Here is a 9,510-nt window from a genome sequence, read left to right on the forward strand (position 1 = left end):
TTTTTTAACCTAAAATTAAAGCATAATGAACCCTGTAGGGAACAGTTCTTTTTTTAGGAAAACTAATATTGTCCAGGAACTGTAAAGCTTTAACATGTATTTACTTTGACCTCAAGGGTCAAATGGAAATTCCCAAAGAATCCTTGCCGAAGTTGCTAAATGGTTTGTGAAATTTTACAGGGTCATCCCTTGCTTCCCCAAGCTTGAGTTGGGAAACATAATAAAGGACAGGAGTGACAGTCACAGAGGCACTAGAAAAAATTTAAGTCCATACCTAGGGGAATCAATGGGGTCATGAGTCATTTGTAGTCCTCTGGCAACCTTACGTGGTGGCCCCACCTTTGGCAGTTGCCAGTGTTTTCTCTGCTGTCACCTCTGTTAACACTATCAACACTGTGGCCCAAAGGGACTGCTGCTACTTCTGCTTGGGCTGCTATACTCAGAGAAAAGGTCAACTTCTGGTGGCCACATAAAAGGTGTCTTGACACTTCCTCTCCTAGGACCTTGATGAAGCCAGAGTGTGTGTCTTAAAGGTATTAATTAGGGTCAACTTGAAATACTGTCTCCCCACCTGCTACCATCACTACACAGGTTCTCCATACTAGAGAATTCATTTCTTGAGGTCAGTGGCTTACTGCACTGTCTTGCCTCCAACTTGCTTCTTCTACACACCCCATCCCAAATGAGGACATATTCATGAACTTGATGCACAAAGCCCTTAACAACCTGCTTTTTTTGGCCTTATACTCTGAAACACAGAGCACAGAAGCACTTGCCCTTCACTCCAGCCATACTCAATCTTTATTATTCAAGGATTCCGTACTTACAAATTTGTCTGCTTGCAAAAGTTCATCTGAAACCCCAAATAAATATCAGTGGCATTTTGACAGTCATTGGTAACATGTTCATGCACAGGATCGTGAAAAGTTTGCCACTGGATGTGCAAGCTGCTAGCTGAAGTGCAACACACTGACAAATTTGCCTTCTTGTTTTAGCCCTCGTGTTGTAAACAAATGTCCTTTCTGAGGTTGATGTAGTGCCATGTTTTTGCTGTTTGAAATAGTCCCCAGGTGCTGTTCTGAAATGCCATGGAAAGCTTTGAAGGGTGGGAAGGCTGTGACATGCCTTCTAGAGAAAATGCATGTGTTAGATTAGCTTCATTCAGGGACTGAAGGAAGGTGCTGCTGGCTGTGAGTCCAGTGTTTATGAATGAATGATATCTATCCAATGAAGGGTCTTGAAACAGAAATACAAATTAAGAAAAGTTATGGTTTCACTGGTTAATGATAATGTTGTGACTAGAGGCTCTCGAGAGCCTAAATCTGGATTTGCAGGAGCAATGTTTCAGTATTCACTCTTTCAATGTTTGTGAGATATGTATATCTCACCCATTGCAAATAACAAGAATTGACTATGCAAAATGACTTGTGATTCTTTAAACATGTTAAGTGACAATTTGTAACTGGGCCTTAGCATGACCTGTCTGGCAAGTTTTCCTCCAGTTTCTTAATCTGCCAGCTCCTTTTCATTCTTTAAGACATAATCCATTAATTGTTTGTCCCTTGGGTGACAGGATGCTTCACCCACAACTCATTCTGCCTATGGACATTATTACTTTAATGTGACACTGAAGAATAATTTCAAAATCCAGACACACAGGTTGTGCTAATGTGGAAGGGAGCTTTGGAACTGAGCAGGTCCCATGGGGAGAGGTGGGATGGTTTGACAGGGTAGTGTATCTCCTCTTTCTTCCCTTTGGGTAAATTCCTCCATACTCCTGAAATTCCATACTTGTGGATGACTTTGGTTTTGAACAATTTGAAAGATTTAGGATGGGAAATACTTGAAGACAAACTATGTTACTATAAATACATGGGGGGCAGGAAACTCTAGCAGCATTAGGTGGTCTGCTGAATTTCCAGGAGAAAAGAATGGGAACTGTGAGGGCACAGATAAAAGTGGTGGAGAAAAGGCCCCTCTCCTGCCTGAGTCCCATGGAGCACCAAAACCCTCCTTTGAGCTATAGGATTCAGAAAGACAAAAAGAGAGGCTGAGAGCCAGGCACGGTAGCAGAGGCCTATGATCCCTGCAACTCAGGAGGCTAAAGCAGGAGGATCCTGAGTTCAAAGCCTCAGCAACTTAGCGAGACCCTGTCTCAAAATAAAACATGAAACAAGGACTGGAGGTGTGGCTCAGTGTTTAAACACCCCTGGATTCAATCCCTGGTATGGAATAAAGGGAAAAGAAAGAGAAGACAAAAGAGAGGCGGTGCCTATGCAGGTGGCAGAACTTTGGAGTAGAAATCACCACATTGACAACTGAGCCTGAAGGTTACCTTAGCAGCGCCACAGGCTCATCACCATAGGGAGGGGCTACAGATCGTCCTCCCTAGACTGAAGGGCAGAGCAAGTCACACATTGTCTGCAAAGGGACCACGAAGTTGGGACTATGAAGCCCACGAGCAGGTGGGCTGATGGGATCCCATCTAAGTTGGGGTTTCTGTGTCCAGTAACCATCAGTGGCCAGAATGTTCCCTCCTTCAAAGGGTATCTCCCTATCCCTTGGACTGAGGCGCAACGCCAGGGAACCACAAATTCACCTAGACAAATTTTCTGCCACCCCAGCACGATGGAAGATTTACATAGAAAAATACAAAACCATGGCATATTTCTTAAACATTGGTGTCACCAAGATTTGTATCTACTAGAAGATCTAAAAATCATCCATCAGAACTGTGCTGATAAATATACAATAAATGTCACAAAAAGTTATGTTAATCAGGAAGAGCAAAGGTACTGGGCCTCTCAAAAATGTACCTGTGACTTATTTGGTATATCTTTATGTTATTTAATAAAATCTCCCATTTACACTTCTACATGGACTTTCTGTGTCCTAGATGAGCATGTCCAGCCTCATCTTCTGCTCCTTCCTAACCCCTGACCCAATGCCTGGCATATTACAGGTGGTTAGTAAGCGATTTGTAATTTAAGAAATAGATACAAAGAACACGTAACTATTCATGAAATCCTGGGAAACTTACATCAGAGGACACCACTGGGGCTTTGGGCATACTATATTTGGCAGACATGGATAGCTGTCTACCCAATATCCATTCCCTCTTTCAGTGGGGCAGCAAGTTCAGCTCTAGGTGACAACCATCATCCATCTATGCTAATGGTTCCCTGCTTCCTGGGCCTCTTACAGCTCTGGTGGTCATATGACCTGAGGCTGGTTGTTCCCAGAAACTGATATGGTCAGGATTGTATATGGTGTCAGCGGGAAATCTTTCACTTTCCCGATAAAAGGGACAAATGTGTCTTGTGCAATACTGAGTCCCACTTCTCTTGATCTTAAAATGTGACAGCAGTCATTTTATAACCAAGAGAGCAAGTTCCAGAGAACTGAAGAGATACTAGGTCTGACATCACTGAATTGCTGAACAGACACCAGAAGCTATTGACTTCTGGACTTTATGGGAAAACCCAGCCCTGATTGTGTCAGCCACTGTCAGGTGTTCTTTTACTTGCAGCCAGAGCATTTCAAATGGTGCACTGATAGAGATCAGATAGAGGAATGTTAGAGAAATGGGGGAGTGCCTTCCCAGGTTTTTCCTCAGAAGACTTAAGTTATGGTTTTCCTCAAGAAACTGGGAATTGTGAGAATGTGTGAGTCAGGTTAGGGTAGCTTATGCTGAAGTCAGGGGTCTTGAAATACTACCCTCAAGCAATCTGTCCCACAGCCTGTACTGGTGAACAATATAATCCTAGCAGTGTGGGAAGCCAAGAGAATGACAAACGCACTTGGACTACTAGTTCCTCCAAGCTTTGGTAATGTATGTTATCTAAGTTTAAAATTAATTGAAATTAATTGAAATGAAAAATTCTGTTCCTTAGTTGCTGTTCAGGGTATAATCACCAGTCACATTTCAAGTGCTCAACAGCCATGTGTGGTTAGTGGCTACTATATCAGGCAGTACAGATATAGAACATTTTCATCATCATAGAAAGTTTCATTTGACAGCATTGCTTTATAAGAGGAGTGTAACACTTTTTTTTTTTAAGGGTAGGTAGTACATGTTTTAAGTTTTGCAGGCTGAGGTTAACTTGAAGATACCATGTGTTTGTGGCAACTACTTAACTACTTTTTTGCCCTTGTAGCTCAAAAGCAGTTAAAGACAATGTACTGGATAAATGAATGGGTGTGGTTGTATTCCAGTAAAACTTTATTTATAAAAGCAGGCTCTGGCCCTGTTAGTTGACCTCTGCTTTCTAGAATTAGCTACTGAGATGTTAGACTTTTAGCGTAAACTATTCTAATCTAATACTTTTATGTCAAATGGATATTCAGTAGGATGTACTTTTGATGTCATTCTAAAAATTTCATACAACACTAATATATGCTTAGAACAAATGTAAAGAATCAGAGTGTATAAATGTTCTTTTCTGGATTAAAAACAATCCTACTTCAGCACAATTTAATTTTTAGCAATTTTATTGTTGCAAATTATTTGTCTTTTGACTTTTCTTCAGTTGAGCATGTTGAGGGCTTAAAATGAGCACAAAAGATAATAAGAAATTTCATAGAAAGTCTAAATGACCTGATTTAGACCAATTTGATTCCTTGTTTGCTGAGTTATTAGCAGAGATGCTAACACATCTACCAGGGCACAGGACCAGAGGGTAGTAGAAAATATTCACTAACTTTGTAACATTGGGCGAATAAATCACATGATTTTCTAAAATAACCTAGTTCATTAGGTTGCAGGTGTATGGTAGCCACAGCATCCTAAACTGCCACCCTGGTAGATGCACTTTTTATTAGATGATATCTCCCCCTACTGGATTTCTGCTGTATCTGCAAACAAATTCTCTCCCAGGGCAACTCTCTTGCTTTGCTTCATTTAATTGGGCCCAGCCACCTGCTCAGACCTAACTCTTCTAACCACAGGTCATGTCTTGAGTTTCAGTTTTTCATTCATGATCAGAGAGACACAAGTGCGGATAAGGAATTTTAAAAGTTACTTTGCTCCTTTTTTTTGTTTAATTAAAACAAAAAAGCCGTGATATACGATAGAATTAGAAAGATGTCATGTAAAACATTTAAACAAGTACTATTAACGGTTTTCAAATACACAATTACATTGAAAGAACATAAAAACTTGGGCAGAAACTACACATCAGCCTCAAGACAGAGGTTGCTCCTGGGCAGAGAGGAAGGTGAATGGGATTGGGAAAGGGGAACTTTTAATGTGTTCATAGTGTTTTACTTATTAAAAAGAAGGAATTAAGGCAAATATGGGAAAATATCTATGTAACAAATACATCGAAACAATTTTATGTTCTCACATCATTTTTTTTTTTCATATATGCCTTATGGAAACTTCCCTTTCTTATGCCTGAGTGATATTTTGGGGGCAGATCCTATAGTATTGGTATTACCTTTGGGCATCAATTCCTTTAAAAGTCCTCGAAGAGTCCAGTCTGATCGAAACAGAAGTTTAAAGCATCCTCCATCTTCCCTGACAGAACCTGACAGACTCAGAAACTTGCAGCGCTGGCCTCCTCTCTACTTCTTTTCCCCACTCTGTGTTTTCCCCTGACCTTCAGTCGCTGTGGGGAAGGCAGAGGGGAATGGGAAGAAACATCTCTCTTAACTGGCGTGTGGTTTGAGTTGGTACCCTCTGGCAGTGGCAGATGCCCATGTGATGCTATTTGGAGACTCCATTCCATGAGGGAAGCTCTCTGGTACTTGCTCTGACACCTCCTCTACTCCTGCTCCTGGTGGAGCACATCCACAGACCCACCCTGCTGGGGTCACCACACCCAGTCTTCTGGGCCTCTTGGGTGGGGTGGCTTTGGGATGCTACAGCGTGTTACCTTCCCTTCCTGCTATGGGAAACATAGGTCTGTATCATGAGGGGGAGTACAGCCTGCTCTGCAGAAGCCTTTCCATCTGTTGGCCAGTTGTCCTCTCCCTTTGTCAGTCTCTGTGTCCTCCAGACTTGGGGGCAGGGGTTGTATTAGTGGCCCTCACTTGGAGTAAGTGAACGGGGGACTCATGGCCAGTGGGAGAGGCTCAGCACTCTGGTGATGCTCTTCCAAGGGATCTTCACTTTCAATTTGGGGGCATATTTAGGTCTTTTATTTGTAGGCTGAAGTCTGATGAGTGTAAGGTGGCAGAACATGTTTTGGGTAAACTTTAGCCAGCATTGCCTCAAGGACTTCGTATCTCTTTTTAGAATGGGTAGAACACATTTTATTTTACCTCTTGAACAAGTATCTGTGCCCTTGAAAAAATGCAATTCCAAACGAGAGACCTCTGTCCAGAATCCTTTTTTTTTTTTTTTTTTTTTTGACAAATGGTCAGAACCTTTATTTCCTAACTCTATCCTTGTACCTCTATTAGAAGACAGATCAGATGTACTGTAGAAATCAGCAGAGACCCCACACATGGCTTCTTCATAGCAGTCCTTTTCCATGGGCCAGAGGGAAGGGGCAGCAGAACTTCTGTGGATTCAGCTTTGTTGGGAATGTTGAGCAGTCATAAGGGGTTCTCAGAAAAGGCACAGCCATCTCAGATGTCCAGGCCTAGAGAACAGCTTGGCTTAGCAAGTCTTCAGGACCGGGTGTCTTGAGGCCTTCTTTGGGGTCAGGGGCCACAACTGGAATTGGGCGTGGAGCCCAGGCCAGGAGGTGCCCCTGGGGGCTGGTAGTCACACTCACTAGGGTCCAGGGGGTCCTGACTGAGCAGTACCCACACTGCAGGCACATTACAACGTACTGCGAGGGATTCTAGGCCTGTGTCAGGTGAATTTGGGACCCAGCTGTCCTCAATCTGCAGGAAACGCAGTTTGGTAAGCTGGTGCAGGCCTGGAACCCACCGTTTGACAATCTCAGCACAGCGGACAGCCTTCTCTGTAGGAACCTGAGAACACCATATGTAGTGCACTGCCTCCCTCCAATCAATCCAGTGCCAGTTCCAGCAGGTTTCCAATTTTGCTGCCATCTCAGACTTGCCTCTCCAGGGTGTCAGGAGGTAGCTGGGGCCTTGGGAAGGTGCTGAGAGCTCTACAGAGCCAGCTTTCCGGTAGTGCTCCATCCTGCTTGCTATGGCTTCTGTGAATCTCACTGTCCACTGAATCTCACCTCCACAGCCCTGGAGGGCTCATACTTGATCCTCGCAGCACAGCCAAGATCCAGAATTCTATATCAGTAATTGCAGCCATTGGTGTGTGTATCCTTGATCTTCAGAACTGGCATCAGCCTGGGCCTCCTTTATAAGTTGAGGACCTTTTGGATGGGTCCAGTTCATAGGGCTACCAATGCACTTGTAAAGTTTGGGCTTTGGAAACGTAGCATTTGTTATATTACTTTTTTGCCATATAGAAATATTTCTTAATATAATTTAACAAGTTAATCACAATGTTCTACTAGTGAGGAGACTAAGATTCAGTCAGGCTAACCAGTCTGTCCCAAGGTACCTATGCACACCCCTAGATGCTATATGGTCTTGACATGTGATGTCATTTTCTTATGGCACAGAAGTGTGGTGCTCAATGTTCTTTTGAACTTATATGAGTGTGAGGTTAAAAACATTCTTAGCTTAATTAATAACATGGGAACTAATTATAGAAGTATTCTTAAAGGGCATCAAATTAGAGGTAACTTTCTGAAATTTGGTGGTAGCTGGAATCTCAATTACCTCTCAAGGAATAGCAATAAACTTACACACAGGTTCAGATCATCAATACACACACATGTATACATAATGGCTTGAAGTCATTGTGAAACTGAAAACATATTATTCTAATGACGATTTTGGTAACTATAAGCATATTCTAATTTTATAAAAAAACAAAAAGAGCATTTTATTGTGTTGTTGAAAGTTTAAATCACTTTCAGTCTTCCAGGGATTGTTCCCATCCATTTTGTCTGTCCATCCATCCATCTATCCATCCATCTATCCAACAAATATTTATTGAGGGTCTGGTATATCTACCTTCCTCCTGATGCCCTTTTCCCACCCAGATTTGAACTTACTTAATCCTACTAACTTCTGATAATTATGTCTTTACTATTACTTTACCAGCGAGGGATGATTTCAATAGATCTGATTTCAGAGGCTGAAGCCTGTTTTGGGATCATTGAGAAGAATGGTCTACATTGTGAAGATATGTTAGAATGCTCTGGAAATTTAAAGGTGTGCCTAAATGCAATAGACTTTTACCAAGTAGTGTGGTTAAGGCAGGTTTCCCTCCTATCTCTCTTTTATTGCCCTGTTCTTATTTTATTTTATTTTAAAGATTTATTTTTAAATTAATTTTTATTTGTTATTGCTCTGTTCTTGCTACCTGGTCTCACTGGTCTCTGTTCTGATACACCAGCATTTGGGGCTTCCTGGTCATAATCAGGCAATTACAGTGAGGAGGTGCACATGGCACCGGGTCAGGAGTGTGTGGCAAGATCAACTGCATGTGTGTGTGTGTATGGGTGTGCCAAAGAAGCCAAGAGTGGCAACTTTTAAATGAGGTATGTATAGATATCTCCTTTACCTTAAATGAATATACAAAGAGGTGGAAGTTCAGAATTAGGTCCCCATTTCCAAACACCACTGTTAGGATTTTTAAGTTATTTAAATTCATTGTGTGATTTGAAGCATATGCTGTAATTTATTGATATATTACAATGAATAATTATTCTCATACTTAGGAGAACAACATTTCATTTAGTTCACTGATGGAGAGAGACTAAACATTTTGAAAAATTTAAGTCTCTTAGGAGTTTATAAACAAATGAAACCTATGCATATTTTGCAGGGGCCAGCCTCTCTACACCAACTGTGCTGAAGAGAGGAACAGAAAGACAGCCCTAACCAACCAGTCATTTAAATTAAATTTTCAGATCTCAGAAACAAGTGGAATCATCTAAATCTGTATAAATAACAAGTGAAAAAATTACATCTTCTACTTTCTCATTCTTATGAGGAGATAAACTAATCAATACTGGTGTGTAGCCTACATTCCGTATGAACATATGTTTGTTGTTTTTACTGTTGATCTCTTTGGATTTGTTTTGGTAAAAAAATAAATTAGAATATAAACATTACATGAAATCTCCTTTTGTTTACCCAATTATGTTTCATGGACTTCTTTCTGGGCAAATGGATGTGAATCTCATTCACTCTCTTTAATCCCACCATCTAGACCCATTGAATTTTCTTCAGTAATTTTCTTGTTAATAGACATTTAGACCCACCCCACCCAAAGTTTTTGATACTAAAAATATCCTTGTACCTATATCTGTACATATTAGTGTCCTTACTTTTTGCAGCATTAGATTCCACAAAGTTAGATTCCTTGGCAAAAGGGTATGTGTATTTTAAATATATTTCCAGTTACTTTCCAAAAACTATTGTGGCATTTCACAGTCCTGTCTGCAATGGAAGAATGTCCTGCCATCTTGCCAGCAGCAGATGACGGCAGTCTTATTCTTGCCAACCAGATGGGTGAAC

General features: G+C 41.3%; 1 pseudogene across 1 annotated transcript; it reads right to left on the reverse strand.

Moving 5' to 3' along the window:
- Nucleotides 1-6,615: 6,615 nt before the first annotated feature.
- On the reverse strand, nucleotides 6,616-7,173 carry LOC306665826 (ribonuclease P protein subunit p25-like protein; annotated as a pseudogene). Its single transcript has one exon. The product of its transcript is annotated as a ribonuclease P protein subunit p25-like protein (transcript).
- Nucleotides 7,174-9,510: the final 2,337 nt, after the last annotated feature.

Source organism: Sciurus vulgaris (genome assembly GCF_902686455.1).
Source record: "Sciurus vulgaris genome assembly, chromosome: 7".
NCBI lineage: Eukaryota > Metazoa > Chordata > Mammalia > Rodentia > Sciuridae > Sciurus > Sciurus vulgaris.